Source organism: Gopherus evgoodei, chromosome 1 (assembly GCF_007399415.2).
Source record: "Gopherus evgoodei ecotype Sinaloan lineage chromosome 1, rGopEvg1_v1.p, whole genome shotgun sequence".
Classification (NCBI taxonomy): Eukaryota; Metazoa; Chordata; order Testudines; family Testudinidae; genus Gopherus; species Gopherus evgoodei.
In genome coordinates, this window is record NC_044322.1 from 31,194,150 (window position 1) to 31,213,319 (window position 19,170).

A 19,170-nucleotide genomic window follows, 5' to 3' on the forward strand; every position below is an offset into this window, starting at 1 on the left:
TCCTAACCCACAGCCTAATTCAAATTACTTGCTAACAGGTTGCATTTATGGCCCTGGAGCAATAAAATTCTCCCTGTGCTGTAGGGTAAATGTCATTGAATTACTAGTCCAAAGAGCGCACCATTTTTACAGGACAAGTGAAATATGAAATCTCCATGAAAGTATAGAGAAGGCTTCAGTTCAATACTTCCTCTTCAGAAGCAGCTGTCTCTTCAGTAATAGGCCTGAGGCCCCTTTCATGGACACTGGCTTAACATTGGCGTAGTGACATTGGCTGCAGTGGCATTAGTTTATGTTTACACTATATTGAGAGTGGGAGACTCAGGTCCTTGAACCTCCTTTGAGCAGGTCTTGATTGTCAAGAGTCTGTCCTCCATCTTCAAAAGTTCTCTCCAAACATAGACCTGCACTTTCAGCAGAGCAGGACCTAGAAATACCTGAGCTTTCAGTTATGCATTCGCCCGCACACACACATGCACACACATACTTCAATCTTGTTTCCTTCTAGTATAAATGAAAGGAAATTGCTCTAAGGTAGATAGGACTAGTGAAACAGGGCAAGGAAAAAAGGTATATGGGAAAAGACAACAAATGCTGGAAGAAGGTTGAACACCCTTCTCAAGCCTACTCTCTCAGAAGTTAAGAAAGGAGAACAAAAGGGGCAGAGAAAGGGATCTGCTGATATAAGCTACATAAGAATATAGGAAGAGCAACTCTTCCTCGCTCATGCCCCATTATGCACTTTCTTCCTTGAGTTGCCAAATCTATGATTCTGAGACAAATAATTAGCTGCTGGTATTTGCCATTTTAAACTTCATACTAAAGGCCTTATGGTACTACCAAATCCTCAGAGCAGATCCTCAGCAATTTGATTTGATTTATGAGTTCAAAGGTTTGACACCAACACCTCTATCTTACGTATCCATTGTGATGCTTCCATCTTATAAAAAGAAGGCTCTCCAGATATATGTATTGTCAGCTCATAAAAGGGGAGTTACCCACCTCTTGGCTAACAGTAACACTATCACTACACTGAGCTACTTTAAACCACTGGAAGGATGTAGATCAGAGAGGTTAGCCTTAGCTGTAAGAATTTACCCTCTTTACCTACCTCATCTGTTAGTCATTAGGGAATTGTCTGGCTATTTATGATTTTCTCAACTGCCCATTCCATCAGAAATTCAAATGCAAAATCCAACACTCTGGAATATTGGTAATCTGTAACATTCCCTGGAAGATTAATAAAAAGAGATTAAAATGAGATATAGATAATGAAGTAACATCGTCTGAGAATTTTGCTCTACATCAGATGAACGATATTAGAGGAAAGCTACTTATTTTCCTCACCAGCACTCTGAAATTTCAAAAGATCAGAATCATCTCAGAACTATATTTGACAGCTAATTTGGGATCATCATCATGCATCCGATGAAGTGGGCTGTAGCCCACAAAATCTTATGCTCAAATAAATTTGTTAGTCTCTAAGGTGCCACAAGTACTCCTGTTCTTTCTGCGGATACAGACTAACACGGCTGCTACTCTGAAACCTTTTAAAACTTTGTAATTCTAAGATAAACAAATTGGATGCAATTTAAATGGGTTTTACCATTTTGTGCATGAGTGAATGGAAATTGGCTAGTGAGTCTTGCCGACATTCTCAGGGTTTTACTGATCGCCATATTTGGGGTCGGGAAGGAATTTTCCTCCAGGGCAGATTGGCAGAGGCCCTGGAGGTTTTTTGCCTTCCTCTGCAGCACAGGGCATGGGTCACTTGCTGGAGGATTCTCTGCAGCTTGAGGTCTTCAAACCACAATTTGAGGACTTCCATAACTCAAACATAGGTTTGTTATAGAAGTGGATGGGTGAGATTCTGTGGCCTGCATTGTGCAGGAGGTCAGACTAGATGATCATAATGGTCCCTTCTGACCTTAAAGTCTATGAGTCTATGAATGGAAAATGCTTCTGCAAAAAGAAAGAAGCATGTAGCATTTTCTGGCATGAAGTCTGTCATGTCAGCTACATTGCTCAGGTGTGATGTAATGTTCAAAACTTACTGTACAATGTTGCAATTAACTATCAGATATATAGTATTGCTTGGATATCAAAAAGGATGTGGAATCAGTTCCCTAGTGAAGTAGTAGAAAGCCCATTGTTTGTTTTAATCTGGACCACCAACATACTTATTACTGTGTAGGAAAAATCATGCATTGGAAGAGAGAGAAGGCAACTAGATGGTCTAATAGTTAGGTTTTATTTATCTCTGATCTGTCATGTTATCCTCAAATAGAAAAATATCCACTTTTAGGGAAGAAAATTACTTGATAGCTAGCTGTGTGTTCTGAGGCCAGAAGAAACCCCTGAAACTACCAATAAATGTTAAAATCTAGTGTCAGATGTGGGTCTAGTTGTTGATTGAATGATGACCATTTGTTTTGGAAAGGCAGCTTTGCAAACTCTTCTCCAAGCCAGACCCAAACAGTAAGAAAAATGAGCCAGATCTTCACCTGGTGTAAACTGACATAGCTAACGCTCTGACCTCATGTGGTTGTAAATTGGCATGACAGGTGGAAAATCCACCAAAGCCTTCAGCTTCATTCTTTTTTTTTTTTCCTGTACAAAACTGACATATGGCCCTTAATAGAATCTTAATTTTCAGGACCCTAGTGTAGATCTTGAAAGGAATCTTAGCCAAAGATCTTTGCCAATAAACCGTAACTACTCAATCTAGTTTTCTGAAAATGTGCATTAAATAGTTGCTCTCCAGTTGTGATGATTTGTGAGATATAGGTAATGGATTAGTACAATCAGATACAACATATGCCTTGAAAGACCAATTACATCACTTCCAAGATTCCTTGTAACCACATGGGATGTAAAAAAAAAAAAGTTTGAATTCTTTTCAACAGGCTAGCTTCTGTTCTGCTGGCACTGGGTAAGCAAGATCTTATATAAAAAATCTCAGAAAAATTAGATAGATGTATTAGCAATCTTACTCTAGTCTGTGTGCTGACAAGCAGTGCATGAATAATGAAGAGATCTTTCCAATGGGATCCTATTAGTGAGCAATAATGAACAAAAATGTGCATTATCAGTCAATAGTAGGTACCAGAATTAGGATACAGAGAAGGCAAGTTGAGCTGTTAAGTATGTGTATGTAACATTTTAACCAACTCAGGTGGAAGAGAAGGAGATAGGACATCTATGGTATTCCTGTATATTGAATGTTTTACTTTGTGATAGAATTAGTGGAGGTTTTTTTCAACAAAAATGTATAAAACTTCAAGGATTTACTGTCAAACAGCAGACTATATGACCTGAAAAAATATTTCCATTTAAATTGCAATTTGGATGAAGATATAAAATGCATTAAAAGTGAACTTTCATGCTCTGCTAAAAAGATATGAAAATAGTATCTAGAAATAGAGATCTGTTTTATCTTTGAGGTATCTGTTACTAATTGCTACCTCAGGATTAATAGTCAACAGATATTGGTCATTGTGAAAAAAGTCTGTCTTCTCTCTCTCTCTCACACACACGTAAACAGATCTGTAAATGTTAGCTCTGTGCCTCTTCTAATTCTTATAATAAAGATTGCTGTGTTACTGTTCCTTTACAGCTTTCCTAGCCTCCAAACAAGGTAAAATATTTTATTGAAACTCTTCATCAAACAAACAAATAAAGAAAAATATGCTTCGCTAACTGAAAAGCTTTTTTTACTGAAAAACATAAATCTGGGCTGATAAACACCCAGCTATTAACACAGCCTGGAATCCTTGAGGGGTTCTCATAGGCCAAGTAGGCCTTTTGATTAATGCAACTGGACTATTAAACTATTTGTTCCTGGAGCTACAGGTCCTCCAAAGGAGACCAGTTGAAGGATTTTGGAATTTCTTTTAGGATCTGGTGGCCCTCAGTCTCTGGTTCTGTCCACCTGCCATGCACATGAGCTGAAGCTGAACCCTTCGCATTTCTGGAATCCTAATGGGAGATGTCTTTGAATCTAGTGTTCCCACCAAAAGACTGAGTCTGGAGGCCCAGATGCAAAGTTAGCATTATTTTAATTGGGGGACAATTCTCATGCAGCTCATGGAGTTGTCATTGCTTTCACCAGGCATAATGCCGGCCCTCAGTTTTACTCTGAATCCTGTGGCATCATTATGGAGATAGTGAAGGAGGTAAGGAACTCTTTAATGCTGTTCTGTATAATTAATTTATTTTAAATTAGTAGATTTAGTCTTGAATAAGTTGTAAGGCCAGTCCTGTGATTTGCACTCAGGCCAATGTCTCGTCAATTTCAGTGAAAATTTGGCTGAGTTGAGGCCATGGCCTCAGGCTGTGTTTTATTTAATTTTTTTCAGCTGTGATAATGATTTGTTACTTTTGGGCTTTTCCCCCTATGATCCAGATACAGACATGATCCAGGTCATTATCTGGAAGGAATGGGTTCTTGGGAAGGCCTTCCAACCCTGCGAGAGTCGCCCTTTACCCTCCAAGTTACCACTGTCACTTTTGTGGAAGCCATGCCTTAGGAGAGTACAGGGAAAGAACACCTTGAGTGAAACGAATTGTAACTCCCTCTCTCCCCCATTTATTTGTGGCTGGGTAGGGCTCCTGTGTAAGGAAGCATTTACATTTCTTAATGTGATATTATTCTAATATTTCTATGTTTCAGGATCCTGGAGTGTGGGCTAGGGTGAATATATGAATCTCAGAGTGGGGAAGTGTAAGTGGCTTGCATCTGTCTCTCTCTTATTTGGTTATTAGTGTTGGAATATGATTGTTTACTTCTCTAATTTTATTTTTATTTTATTTTTCAGGATCCCTGAAGAAACTGGTCCCAGCTGTTCTTCTGTGTTGCTAGAATCTATTTATTACATCTAAGTTGTTGAGTTGTCTATTATTATATAAGTTTAAAGCCAGTTCTGCAACCCTTCCTCCCTTATCCCAAATGGGGTTGCCCCACAGAGGCCCACTGAAGTCAGTGTGACTGCTCAGAAGAATAAGGACTATGCTACGTGAGCCGAAACTGGAAGGGAGATTTCATATTTGGAACAATCATACTAGCACTGACTACTACTGTTACTGTACCTCTTACCTTGGACTAGCTTCTCCACCCAAGTCTGTGAATGGTCAGTGAATATTGCACACTCTATCTTAAATAAAAGAACACAAATCATACCCTGTCAGGAAGGCAAACCACAGTCTGGCGCACTCCCTTCCGATACTCCAGCCCTTGTTATTAGACCCCTTCTAAAGAGAGGGGACAAGAGGGGGCCAGCTCACTGAGTAGACCATGGTACTTCTGTGATTTAAATCACTTCACATTGTATATACTAACCTGTGGCACCCAATGACATCATGCTCTTTGGCATGTCTCCTGAAAACATGGACTTTCTGTGCTCTGAAAAGCATGCTAAAATAGTAGGATGGATGATGTGGCTCTGGCAGAGACTAGGGCTAGCCACCCAAGCTTGGAACCACTGACTGTTGAACTCAGGTGGCTAGCCCGACCCACCTCCCATACTATAATGTACTTTTTGTGTGCTAGCTAGAACAGAGCTAGCATGAGTCTGTCATATGGGCTGTGTGGCTCACTCCCAGCTGCACTATAGACATGCCCTAAGAGCTGGCTGTGTGATCTTCTCATCTCATGTTGATTTCCTTGGCTTCTGTACACTGTCCAAAAAGACATGGCTGTGCCTTTGGACAGTGATAAAGTAGTGTATTATCCTATGTGCCTGCATGACAGGGAACCAAACCTGTATGTTGTCATGACCCTGATCCTGCAACACGTACACACATGAGTAACTACACATGTGAGTAGGTTTATTGAATTTAATGTGCCTAAAGCTGGACATGCACAAGTCCATGGGATCACAACTAATGCAGCCAAAGGTGCTGAAAGAGTTGGCTGATGAGATTGGCCATTATCTCTGAAAACGTGTGGCAATTGGGAGAGGTCCCAGATGACTGGAAAAAGGCAAATATAGCGCCTATCTTTAAAAAAGGGAAGAAGGGGAATCCAGGAAAATCCAGACCAATGAGCCTCACCTCAGTCCTGGAAAAATCATGAAGCAGGTCCTCAAGGAATCCATTTGAAGCACTTGGAGGAGAGGTAGGTGATCAGGAATAGTGAACATGGATTCATCAAGAGCAAGTCATGCCTGACCAATCTGATTGCCTCCGATGTTGAGATAACTGGCTCTCTGAATATGGGGAAAGTGGTGGATGTGATATATCTTGACTTTAGCAAGCTTTTGATACAGTCTCCCACAGTATTCTTGCCAGCAAGTTAAAAAAGTATGGATTGGATGAATGGACTAAAAAGTGGATAGAATGCTGGCTATATCATCTGGCTCAGTGGGTAGTGATCAATGGCTCAATGTCTAGTTGGCAGCCGGTAACAAGCGGAGTGCCCCAGGGGTTGGTTCTGGGGCCGGTTTTGTTTAACATCTTAATTAATGATCTGGATGATGGGACGGATTGCACCCTCAGCAAGTTCACGGCTGACACTGAGCTTGGGGGAGAGGTAGATATGCTGGAGGGAAGGGATAGGGTCCAGCGTGACCTAGACCAATTGCAGGATTGGGCCAAATGAAATCTGCTGAGTTTCAACAAGAACAAGTGCAGATTCCTGCACCTAGGAAGGAAGAATCCCATGCACTGCTACAGGCTGGGGATTGACTGGCTAAGCGGCAGTTTTGCAGAAAAGGACCTGGGGATTACAGTGGATGAGAAGCTGGATATGAGTCAACAGTGTGCCCTTGTTGCCAAGAAGGCCAATGACATATTGGGCTGCGTTAGTAGAGCATTGCCAGCAGATCGAGGACAGTGCTTATTCTCCTCTATTCGGCACTGGTGATGCCACATCTGGAGTACTGCATCCAGTTTTGGGACCCCACTACAGAAAAGATGTGGACAAATTGGAGAGAGTACAGCGGAGGGCAATGAAAATGATTAGGGGGCTAAGGTACGTGTCTTATGAGGAGAGGCTGAGAGAACTGGTCTTATTTAGTCTGAAAAAGAGAAGAGTAAGGGGGGATTTGATAGCAGCTTTCAACTACCTGAATGGGACTTCCAAAGAGGATGGAGGATGGAGGTAGGTTGTTATCAGTGGTGGCAGATAACAAAACAAGGAGCAATGGTCTCAGATTGGATATGAGGAAAAAATATTTTGCTAGGAGAGTGGTGAAGTACTGGAATGGGTTACCTAGGGAGATGGTAGAATCTCTGTCCTTATAGGTTTTTAAGGACTGGCTTGACAAAGCCCTGGCTGGGATGATTTAGTTGGGGTTGGTCCTGCTTTGAGCAGGGGGTTGGACTAGGTCTGAGGTCTGAGGTCTCTTCCAGCCTATGATCTTCTATGATTCATGTTCATATAGTTTTACTCATGTGTGCATAAGTGATTGCAGGGCTTGGGCCTGAGTCACTTTTTCACATAAGAGGTGCAATATAGATTTATCATGTCATTTAAATTTTATTTTTTTTGGTATGTGATATTTTAACTGATATAAAGGCAATTAATTGGGCATATTTGGATAGAAGCATTCCCTTGTCATTAGAAATGTATAGCAATAAAATAATTAAACATTTGTGTTAAACATGGAAGTGATAATTAAGCAATTAATTGTAAGCACCGGCTTTCTTTTACACTTTCATTTCAACGTCTGATAAAGCTCAATAATGCTTCTTTTAATGAAAAAAAATGAACATTGGTCTATATCTGGTGACATTTGAAAGCAATTTAGACTATCAGCATGAATGATTTATTTTACTATTTCAAATATCAACATTTGCTCATAAATTGCCATTATACTACATTTTACCTTACATATTATTACTAATTAGAAAGAGATGCTTACATCTGTACATTGGCACAGTTGGTCTATATTGAGGAGTTTATCTATGACAAGTCAAATAACAGGTGGTTATACATTTGGACCAGTGCCGGTACACTCCAAAGTTATGATGTCAGTGCCATACTTAGGAACATTCATTAGCTGCCTATAGTTAGAAATGTATATGAAAAGATTCTAGGCAAGCAAGTTCCATGGACAACAACAGTGATGAACTGAAAACATCAGGCCTGTTAAATTTTAATGTTTGTGCCAAACTCTGGTCCCAGAGCTCCAGGAAGAAGCAAGGCAAAGACATGTACTGGTATCATGTATCTGTTTGTGTCACTTCCCGCATGGTGCAGCTTGACTTCTGATTGACCTTAGGTTGACCTTGTCATATGTACTGTGGTGAGCTGTTACTATATCTAGCTGTGAATACTTAAAACCAAACAAGAATCGGGGCTAAAACAGCTGGAAAGCCTTGAGAAATATTCTGTAACTCACAAGAAATAGAATGAAACGGATTCAGGAACAAAGCATGTTGGAGTTTGGAGTGGCAGAAATTAGTATGATTATTTTCTGAATTAAGTGTATTGGGTCTTTTATAGAAGACAAAGTCTAGACAAAATTAAAGATTTTACATCTTTTTATTATTTTGACTAAAAAAAAATATGGCTGTAAGCCTTTCAGATACACTCCACATATGGCACAATTTGTAACTTTTCACAATTCTGTCCTAGGCCAGGTTTACTGACTGATTATAGATAGATAGGTCAGTAGATAGATAGATAGATAGATAGATAATTCAAGTAAAGCAGACTGTCAATATCTGCCAGATTCCCCTAGAACTCAAGCTATAATTAAGTGTAACCCACACATCTCCTGGGGGTGGTGCTCTGTCCCATCTAGTGGCACTGAGAGCACTTAGAGAGAGATTAATGAGTCTGCTCTACAGCCTTAGCTAAGAGCCATGTGGCTTTTAGTTCATGCAGTAGAGGCTCATGCATTAAGTTCCAGAGACCCTAGGTTCAATCTTGCCTGCCAATAACAGGGATCTGTCAGTGTTACATAAGCAACACCCAGTCCAATATATTCCATCTCTTCATTAGCATGTGGTATTATTAATTTAGAAGTTTACAGTGTGAAAATAGCAGTCACATATAGTGAGTAGCAATACAAAGTCAACCTTTACCACAGTGAAATATTCGCCTCAGATATTTATTAAACTTCAAATGCTCAAGCACTGGCTGATGGTAAATGTTCTTTTTAAGTGATGACTGCTGTCAAAGAAATATAGGTGCGAACACCATCAACACCTGTGCTTGGCACAAGACTCCTGGAGTCTGCATATGCTCTCGTTATGTGTGCTGAGTAATGATATCAGAGTGTTTTTTATGCCTGATTCTATGACTAGCAAGTGGTGCCAGGAATAGTGCATCAATATAATATTAGTTTATAAGCATCTAGGTATATATTGATTGATGAAGAAATCTGGATTATGAGTTACTATCATATGTCTACCTCAGTTGGTCATATACAACTTTTGCAGAGTATTAAATGGAGGTGAAAGAGACTGTTAATGTCAGCGCAGCCTAGGCAATATCAAGAACGTCAGTGTAATAAAGGAGGCAGAATCTGAGTGCGCATCCAAAAGTTTCTTGCTTACAAAGGTGTAAAACCTTGTTGTCACCAATGAAAATTCATTACTTGGGGATAATGAGCTAGATTTGGACTTTGATCTGGGGATCATATTTTACAAAGAACAGCATAACTTTGTGTGGGTGGCAGAGAGGTTAGTGGCATTGACCACTGGATAGTCACATTGAATAAAAGTAGCAGTAATGATTAATTAAGGAAGAAAACCAAGAACACAAAATTAAAGGCCAGATACTATGAGACACTTAGCCAGAGAGTATAAAATAACATATTCTAATTAGAATAAAAAGAACACATGAGTTGTTAGAAATATACCAGTCCAGGTGCAAAAAACTCACTGACTAAAAATGAAATAATTTTTGTTATAGATACGTGGGAGAGAGCAGATTAACTGCATCATAAATTTCAGCAATTAAACAAAACACATTTTATAGCAGGGTAGCTAACAGATATTGCAAATAAATCAATTTTTAAGCATAAATTCATTTTAGTATTGCAGTAACAACCCTATAGTTAAGGATGAGATGACAAGTCCATTCTCAATCACAAACACATAAGACATAACTATTCCTAAATAAAAATACTTAGAACTTCAGTTGCTTTCTATTCAGAGCACTATGCAAACAAATTAATAGTCATATTTATTAAACATAATATTAAAATTAATTTAAAATACTTTGTGGGTAGTGTAACAAAGTTCCTTCTCTACCTTGGTGGGTCCTGCACTTATTTGGCAGATTTGCTCACCTCAGTGATCTTCCCCACAGTCTGGATCAGCTCCTCCTGTGTCTAATCAGGAATTGGGAGGTTTGGGGGGAACCTGGGCCCGCCCTCTACTCCGGGTTCCAGCCCAGGGCCCTGTGGATTGCAACTGTCTATAGTGCCTCTTGTAACAGCTGCATGACAGTTACAACTCCCTGGGCTACTTTCCCATGGCCTCCTCCAAACACCTTCTTTATTCTCACCACAGGACCTTCCTCCTGGTGTCTGATAACACTTGTACTCCGTAGTCCTTCAGCAGCACAGCCTCTCACTCTCAGCTCCTTGGGCCTCTTGCTCCCAGCTCCTCACACGCACTTCCTCTCCTCTAGCTCCTCCCTCCCTGACTGGAGTGAGCTCCTTTTTAAACCCAGGTGCCCTGATTAACCTGCCTTGATTGGCTGCAGGTGTTCTAATCAGCCTGTCTGCCTTAATTGGTTCTAGCAGTTTCCTGATTACTCCAGTGATTCCTGATTACAGGAAAAGGCAGGTCTACATGATTGGGGACTCCTTACTGAGAAGAATAGACAGGCCTGTGACTAGAGGTGATCGGGAGAACAGAAGGGTGTGCTGTATGCCGGGTGCTAAGATACAGGATGTGGACCTGAGGCTGAAAAGGATACTAGCGGGAGCGGGGAAGAATCCGTTGATTGTCCTTCATGTGGGAACGAATGATACGGCTAGATACTCTCTGGAATGTATCAAGGAAGACTATGCAAGACTGGGGAAGACGCTTAAGGAAATCGAGGCTCAGGTGATCTTCAGTGGGATTCTGCCGGTTCCTAGAGAAGGACAACAAAGGTGTGACAAGATTATGGCGATCAACAGATGGCTCAGGCAGTGGTGCTATAAGGAGGGCTTTGGGATGTACGGCCATTGGGAAGCATTTATGGACAGAAGACTGTTCTCTCGGGATGGACTTCACCTGAGCAAGGAGGGAAATAGACTTCTAGGATGGAGGCTCGCCGACCTGATTAAGAGAGCTTTAAACTAGAAATTTCGGGGAGATGGTTGGGAGATGTTCGGGAGATCTCCACGCTGGAATTTAACCTTGAGAGGGAAGTAAACAAAGTAAGAGGGGATACAGCCATGGACAGAAGAATTGGCATAAGGAGGAAGGGTAGTGTAGACAACAGACTAACAGGTGATGTTGATGGTAGAATGTCCGTGCCTAACAGGGTACAGAATGTGAGTGAAGCCAAACGGCAAAAATTAAGATGTCTGTACACTAATGCGAGGAGCCTAGGGAACAAAATGGAGGAACTAGAGCTACTGGTGCAGGAAGTGAAACCAGATATTATAGGGATAACAGAAACGTGGTGGAATAGTAGTCATGACTGGAGTACAGGTATTGAAGGCTATGTGCTGTTTAGGAAAGATAGAAATAAAGGCAAAGGTGGTGGAGTAGCATTGTACATCAATGAGGAGGTTAACTGTAAAGAAATAAGAAGTGATGGAATGGACAAGACAGATTCTGTCTGAGCAAAAATCACACTGGGAAAGCAAGCTACTAGAGCCTCCCCTGAGATAGTGCTTGGGATGTGCTACAGACCGCCGGGATCTGACTTGGATATGGATAGAGACCTCTTTAATGTTTTTAAGGAAGTAAACACTAATGGGAAATGTGTGATCATGGGAGACTTTAACTTCCCAGATATAAACTGGAGGACAAGTGCTAGCAAGAATAATAGGGCTCAGATTTTTCTAGATGTGATAGCTGATGAATTCCTTCACCAAGTAGTTGAAGAACCGACAAGAGGGGATGCCATTTTAGATTTGGTTTTGGTGAGCAGTGAGGACCTCATAGAAGAAATGGTTTTAGGGGACAACCTTGGTTCGAGTTATCATGAGCTAATTCAGTTCAAACTAGATGGAAGGATAAACAAAAATAGATTTGGGACTAGGGTTTTTGATTTCAAAAGGGCTAACTTTAAAGAATTAAGGAAATTAGTTAGGGAAGTGGATTGGACTGAAGAACTTGTGGATCTAAATGCGGAAGAGGCCTGGAATTACTTTAAGTCGCAGCTGCAGAAACTATCGGAAGCCTGCATCCCACGAAAGGGGAAAAAAACCATAGGCAGAAGTTGTAGACCAAGCTGGATGAGCAAGCATCTCAGAGAGGTGATTAAGAAAAAGCAGAAAGCCTACAAGGAGTGGAAGAAGGGTGGGATTAGCAAGGAAAGCTACCTTATTGAGGTCAGAACATGTAGGGATAAAGTGAGAAAGGCTAAAAGCCAAGTAGAGTTGAACCTTGCAAAGGGAATTAAAACCAATAGTAAAAGGTTCTATAGCCATATAAATAAGAAGAAAACAAAGAAAGAAGAAGTGGGACTGCTACACACTGAGGATGGAAAGGAGGTTAAGGATAACCTAGGCATGGCCCAATATCTAAATAAGTACTTTGCCTCAGTCTTTAATAAGGCTAATGGAGAGCTTAGGGGTAATGGAAGGATGACAAACGGGAATGAGGATATGGAGGTGGATATTACCACATGTGAGGTAGAAGCCATACTTGAACAGCTTAATGGGACAAAATTGGAGGGCCCGGACAATCTTCATCCGAGAATATTAAAGGAACTGGTGCATGAAATTGCAAGCCCATTAGCGAGAATTTTTAATGAATCAGTAAACTCAGGGGTTGTACCATACGACTGGAGAATTGCTAACATAGTTCCTATCTTTAAGAAAGGGAGAAAGAGTGATCCGAGTAACTATAGGCCTGTTAGTTTGACATCTGTAGTATGTAAGGTCTTGGAAAAAATTTTGAAGGAGAAAGTAGTTAAGGACATTGAGGTCAGTGGTAATTGGGACAAAGTACAACATGGTTTTACTAAAGGTAGATCATGCCAAACCAACCTGATCTCCTTCTTTGAGATGGTGACAGACTATTTAGACAAAGGAAATGCAGTAGACTTAATTTACCTCGATTTCAGTAAGGCATTTGACACGGTTCCACATGCAGAATTATTAGTCAAATTGGAAAAGATGGGGATCAATATGAGAATTGAAAGGTGGATAAGGAACTGGTTAAAGGGGAGACTACAATGGTCGTACTGAAGGGTGAACTGTCAGGCTCGAAGGAGGTTACTAGTGGAGTTCCTCAAGGATCGATTCTGGGACCAATCTTATTTAACCTTTTTATTACCGACGTTGGCACAAAAAGCGGGAATGTGCTAATAAAGTTCGTGAATGACACAAAGCTGGGGGGTATTGCTAACACGGAGAAGGACCGGGATATCATACAGGAAGATCTGGACGACCTTGTAAACTGGAGTAATAGTAATAGGATGATATTTAATAGTGAAAAGTGCAAGGTCATGCACTTAGGGATTAATAATAAGAACTTTAGATATAGATTGGGGATGCATCAGTTGGAAGCAAGAGAGGAGGAGAAGGACCTTGGGGTATTGGTAGATCACAGGATGACTTTGAGCTGCCAATGTGATATGGCCATGAAAAAAGCTAATGCGGTTTTAGGATGCATCAGGCGAGGTATTTCCAGCAAAGATAAGGAGGCGTTAGTACCGTTATATAAGGCGCTGGTGAGACCCCACCTGGAATACTGTGTGCATTTCTGGTCTCCCATGTTTAAGAAGGATGAATTCAAACTGGAACAGGTTCAGAGTTGGGCTACTAGGATGATCCGAGGAATGGAAAACCTGTCATATGAAAGGAGACTCAAAGAGGTTGGCTTGTTTAGTCTAGCCAAAAGAAGGCTGAGGGGGGATATGCTTTCTCTTTATAAATATATCAGAGGGATTAATATTAGGGAGGGAGAGGAATTATTTAAGCTTAGTATCAATGTAGATACAAGGACGAATGGGTATAAACTGGACACTAGGAAGTTTAGACTTGAAATTAGACGAAGGTTTCTAACCATTAGAGGAGTGAAGTTCTGAAATAGCCTTCCAAGGGGAGTAGTGGGGGCAAAAGACATATCTGGCTTTAAGATTAAGCTTGATAAGTTTATGGAAGGGATGGTATCAAGGGAGAGCCTAATTTTGGTAATTGATCTTTGATTATCGCCAGATAAGTATGCCCAGTGGTTGGTGATGGGATGTTGGATGGGATGAGATCTGAGTTACTGCAGAGAATTCTTTTCTGAGTGCTAGCTGGTGAGTCTTGCCCACATGCTCAGGGTTTAGCTGATCACCATATTTGGGGTTGGGAGGGAATTTTTCTCCAGGGCAGATTGGCAGAGGCCCTGGAGGTTTTTTGCCTTCCCCTGAAGCGTGGGGCATGGGTCACTTGCTGGTGGATTCTCTGCCGTTTGAGGTCTTCAAACCACAATTTGAAGACTTCAATAACTCAGGCATAGGTTAGGGGTTTGTTATAGCAGTGGATGGGTAGGGTTCTGTGGCCTGCTTTGTGCAGGGGGTCGGACTAGATGATCACATTGGTCCCTTCTGACCCTACAATCTATGAATCTATGAATCTATAAATCTGTGAATCAGTGCAGCCCCTGCTCTAGTTACTCAGGGAACAGAAAATTACTCAGCTAGTGACTAGTATATTTGCCCTCTACCAGACTCTTGTACCACACTGACCTGGGTCTGTCACAGTAGAAACGTCTCACAATTGGTCTGAAGCCAGATGTCAATTTGTTTCAAAATCAGAAGAAACTTTGAACTACTTTGGAGTTCTTCTGCTGTGACAATAATTGGTTTTGGTCATTCCAAATAATGTTTTGAAGATTTTTTTTCCCAATCATAACTAAGGAATTATTTTTATTTTAAAGACTCAACATGTATAGTATATATCCTTAAATGAAGAAATATACATTTTGTCTTGTTTGAAATGGCCTTTAATATAATATTCCATTTAAACTTGCTGGAAGATAATATATGATGTGTTGACTCAATATTATAGTTAGAGGAAAGACATTGTTTTATTTCCTTTGCAGCAGCAAAGAAAAGACTTGATCAAACACAATCAGAAGAACTATGTCACAATTTGAAATAACTGGATTAGGGTTGTGCTGCCATCTCAGATCCTAAACTGCTCCATAAACCTCACATCAGATATTAAGGAAATCGCTAATGAAGGGGTTGGGCTGCCTTTTTTTTGGTTCCACTTTGACTCAGGAGTTCTTTTGGTGGAATCTGGCAAAAAAAAGTCCTGAATGTATTGGAGTATTGCCTAGAATCACCACCACCCCTTTTTCCCCAGAGTAAGAAACAAAAATGGGCAGTTCCAGATTTACGTTTTCCTTTCTCTCTCCTTTCTCTTTGCTTCTAATAATGGCACAAGGATTCCTACTGCTCCCATTTTATTGTCTCTTCCTTTGCTCCTGTGTCCCTTCTCTTGCCTTTCATTTTTTATCTAGCCTCTTTGATTGGTGAGATGTGGGATGGGGATGGGGGCGGTTCCCTATTCCGTCTTCTTTTTGTGTGTGGCTGCATATTTGCCTTGTTTTTAAAATTAAGAAAATCAAATCAGAAAGATGTGGTTTGGGTTACAATAGTTAGAATAGTATACTGCAAGTATACGCTACTTTCCTTATGGATATAGGCACAGCACACTGAATTCCATGTTCTAGGTGTTCATGGAGAAGATAGATGCTGCTTTGTTATCATGCAGAGAAGGGAAAGATGAGATTACTAGAGCTGGTTGCGATTTTTTCACTGGAACAAATTTTGACCGAAAACGACACAAACACAAAAAACCTGTTTCAACTACAATGCCTGTTTTTGTGAAAAAAAATTATTTTGATAGAAAGTTTCCAGTTTCTTGATGAAAAACTGGAAATCAAAAACTTTTCAGTTTTGGGTTATTTTTTTTTTATCTATTGATTTTTGAAAACTGAAGTTATGTACAAAAAACGGTTTTCAAAAAACTGAAAAGTTTGGCTTTCTTTTTTTTCTACTAAAGCACTTTTGCAGACCTGTTTTAATTGTATCATATGTAGATATTAGTGGATTTGATTCTCCACTGCCCTGCACCTTTTGTAGTCATTTACACTGCGGAAAGTGTGGGAATAAAGACAAATCATTTTAGAAACATACTGTTTTTACTAACTTTTCATTCCTACAGAACAAGTACAAATGACTGCAAAGGTGCAAAGCAGTGGAAAATCAAGCCTGGGGTTCTGATGTGGGGATGATATGCGTAACTCTAACTGGAGCTCAGCCTCCCCATATTTTCCATCTAACAAAGAAAGCATTAGACAGTGTTGAGTAGAAGTGTCTAGTTGGCACAAGATGTTGGATAGAAACTTTCAGGATTATTTTTTATTCATATTGTGGTAGCACCTAGAGGCCTCAGTCCCCATTGTGCAAAGCAATGTGCAAAGGAGCCCCCCTGAGCTAGATGGCAGTGTGTGTGGGGAGGGCTTTGTTAGTTAAATCACAGCAAGAGTTTTCAGAATCAGTTCAGGGAGGCTCAGAACCTTAAAAAGAGGCAGGACTACTTTCAGGAAGAAGAGGTGACTCTTTAAAGGCAGGATATATTGTGCTAGAGAAAGAAGAACTGTCCTGTTTATGGGGGTGCGGGGGTGGGGCTTAAGACATGTGAGGAGGGACGTAGCATAGGTTGTATAATGCTGTTCTTGTTATGTGTGTGTTTGTGAGTATAGATTACACATATACCCTCTATAAACAACAATAATAATCCTGAACTCCAAAGAAATGTGTGGAGAGGCTTTATTTTTGTTTAACCTGGATACCCTGTGCATTTTGTCTCTGGACGCTTAGCTCCTAGCCCTGCCACAGACATAATGTGGATTTGTGACTTCCTTGGGAATTTAGTCTATAAACCCATGAAAGATATTCATTCATATACTCAGTTTTCTAAACCTGACAGATTTATTATGGGTATGATACTTCACTGAATAAGTAACACGAGTATATTTTCAATATAAGTTACTGATATAATTTAGAAGTATTGTTTTAGAAGACCATGTAAGCAGGAAAGGAGATGAATGAGAATTGTTTATATCAAATATTAGAGGGAGACTTGCAGTATTTTATTAAATGTATATGATAAAAAGTATGTCACATTCTGCCTTTCCAGTTCACTCATGCCTGCAGCCAAAAAGCCAGATAAGGAAAGTTTTTATGTCACTGGGAGACAAGTCACAAAATGTGGCAGCCAGGAGTACAACATTTTATTCCTATATTTATGTATTATTTGTATTGCTGTAGCTTCTAGGACCCCATCATCAACATCTAAGTCTAAGAAAAGAGACAACAGGTGAATATAGACAGACAGACTGGAGAACACAAGGAAACAATGAAACAATATTGGTCAGCATGATAGGCAGCAGGTAAGGATATTGGTCAGGTATATATAGGACCAGGTGTAAAAAATTACTAGCCAAATGTGATTTATTATTGTGATAGTCATAAATATTATATAAGAAAGGATGCAAATATACATTTTGGCTCATATTTTCAAGCTTGAGTGCCTGAAGGCAGGCATTTAAATCACCCACAGTTCCCACTTAAATTAATGGGAGCCGTGGCTTCTCAGTGTCTCTCAAAATCAGACAACTTTTATTTCAATGCCTGATTTTAAACACTCCGATTTGAAAATATTAATCTTTTTTCCTGTTTATACATAGGATATGTTATCTCAACTCTTTGCAGCCTGAAGTTTCTTTCAATGTGTATTTATTTCTGACATAATATTAATCTCAGAGTTCTTGTATGTCATCTAAGAAAAAATTAGAAAGGCCTTCTGAGATTGAGCAGTGAGAATGATGCAGCAGACAAGGAGAAAGCTATACATGCTGATAGGTATGGATTCAACTTACACTACCTTTGCCAGAAGCAGTAATATAAAGACCCTAAATAAAGATGTGCCAATACAAATGGAACAGGATGTGAGGTCAACTCTGCTGCCCTTTCAGGGTAAATTCCTGCCCTCTGCAAAGTGTGCTGCAGAGAGAAGAGCGTATGGAGGAGGAGTCTCTTCTCTCATGTAGCAACATGACAGGGTTCCAGACTGAATGCATAACAAAACACTTGGTTGGGAGCTGGCTACTACCCAGCTTGGTGCTCTATGTACTGACCTTTTGTTCCTCTGTGAAAGGATATAATTTTGCCAGAAGACTACTAAATTATTTGGATTTACACTGGTGTAATTCCATTGCCCTAGGTGCAGTTATTTTGAATTTACTCGGATATAACTGAGGAGAATCTGGTTCAATGTGTGTAATGGGACCTTTTTGCAATACTAGATTTTTTTTTAATGTTGTTCTGTGTTAGACCCAATTCCCAAAGTATAATTATATGTAAATTACTAACAGGCTCAAATTATTCATTTTGTATCCTTAATCCCTCCTATCCAGAACAGATGGACTGTATGGTGACTGACAGGCAGAGCAATGAATCAGAGTTCAGATACAGATGCCTTTGGCTCCTGTCTGCATTAATGTTCCCTTCTTCTCATTTCCCCAGTATCTCTTATGCCTCTCTTTCTAACAGGCTTTCTTTCATGGCTTTATTAAATATTAATTAGATTGTAATGTACTCAAATTAAACTACAGGAAAAATTTCTGTAACTTTCTGCTTTGAGCTTAGCAAAATGCATCAGAAAATGAATGTAAATGGTAGCACAAATTTCATACAGTCAAACCCATTTCTAGCAGGCCCGTGAATAGCACATTCACCTCACAGTCTTGAAACCTCTCAGCAGTGGATATCTTTACATCGTGAACCCCAGATAGCCTCATGCAAACTAGAGCCATAAAAAATGGTAGAACTTTTTCCTTTATCCCTCTTCTTGTTGCATTGTTGTAATATCACTTGCAGGGGTTCTTTTTTGGTTGGGGGCAAGGAGGGGATGGGGGATCATCTGCAGGTGACCTGAATCTGAAAGCTTGGGTTTTGGTATTGGGCAGGAATGGCCTTTTTATTTTTGAACTAAAAATTTTTCAGTCAATTCTTCTGCAGTGGCCTCTGTTCCAGACTACCTT

The 19,170-nt window shown here is 40.1% G+C and overlaps 1 protein-coding gene across 5 annotated transcripts in view; it reads left to right on the forward strand.

Moving 5' to 3' along the window:
- Window positions 1–19,170, forward strand: part of GRIA4 (glutamate ionotropic receptor AMPA type subunit 4) — a 300,900-nt gene that overhangs the window by 30,028 nt on the left and 251,702 nt on the right. The window lies entirely within an intron of this gene.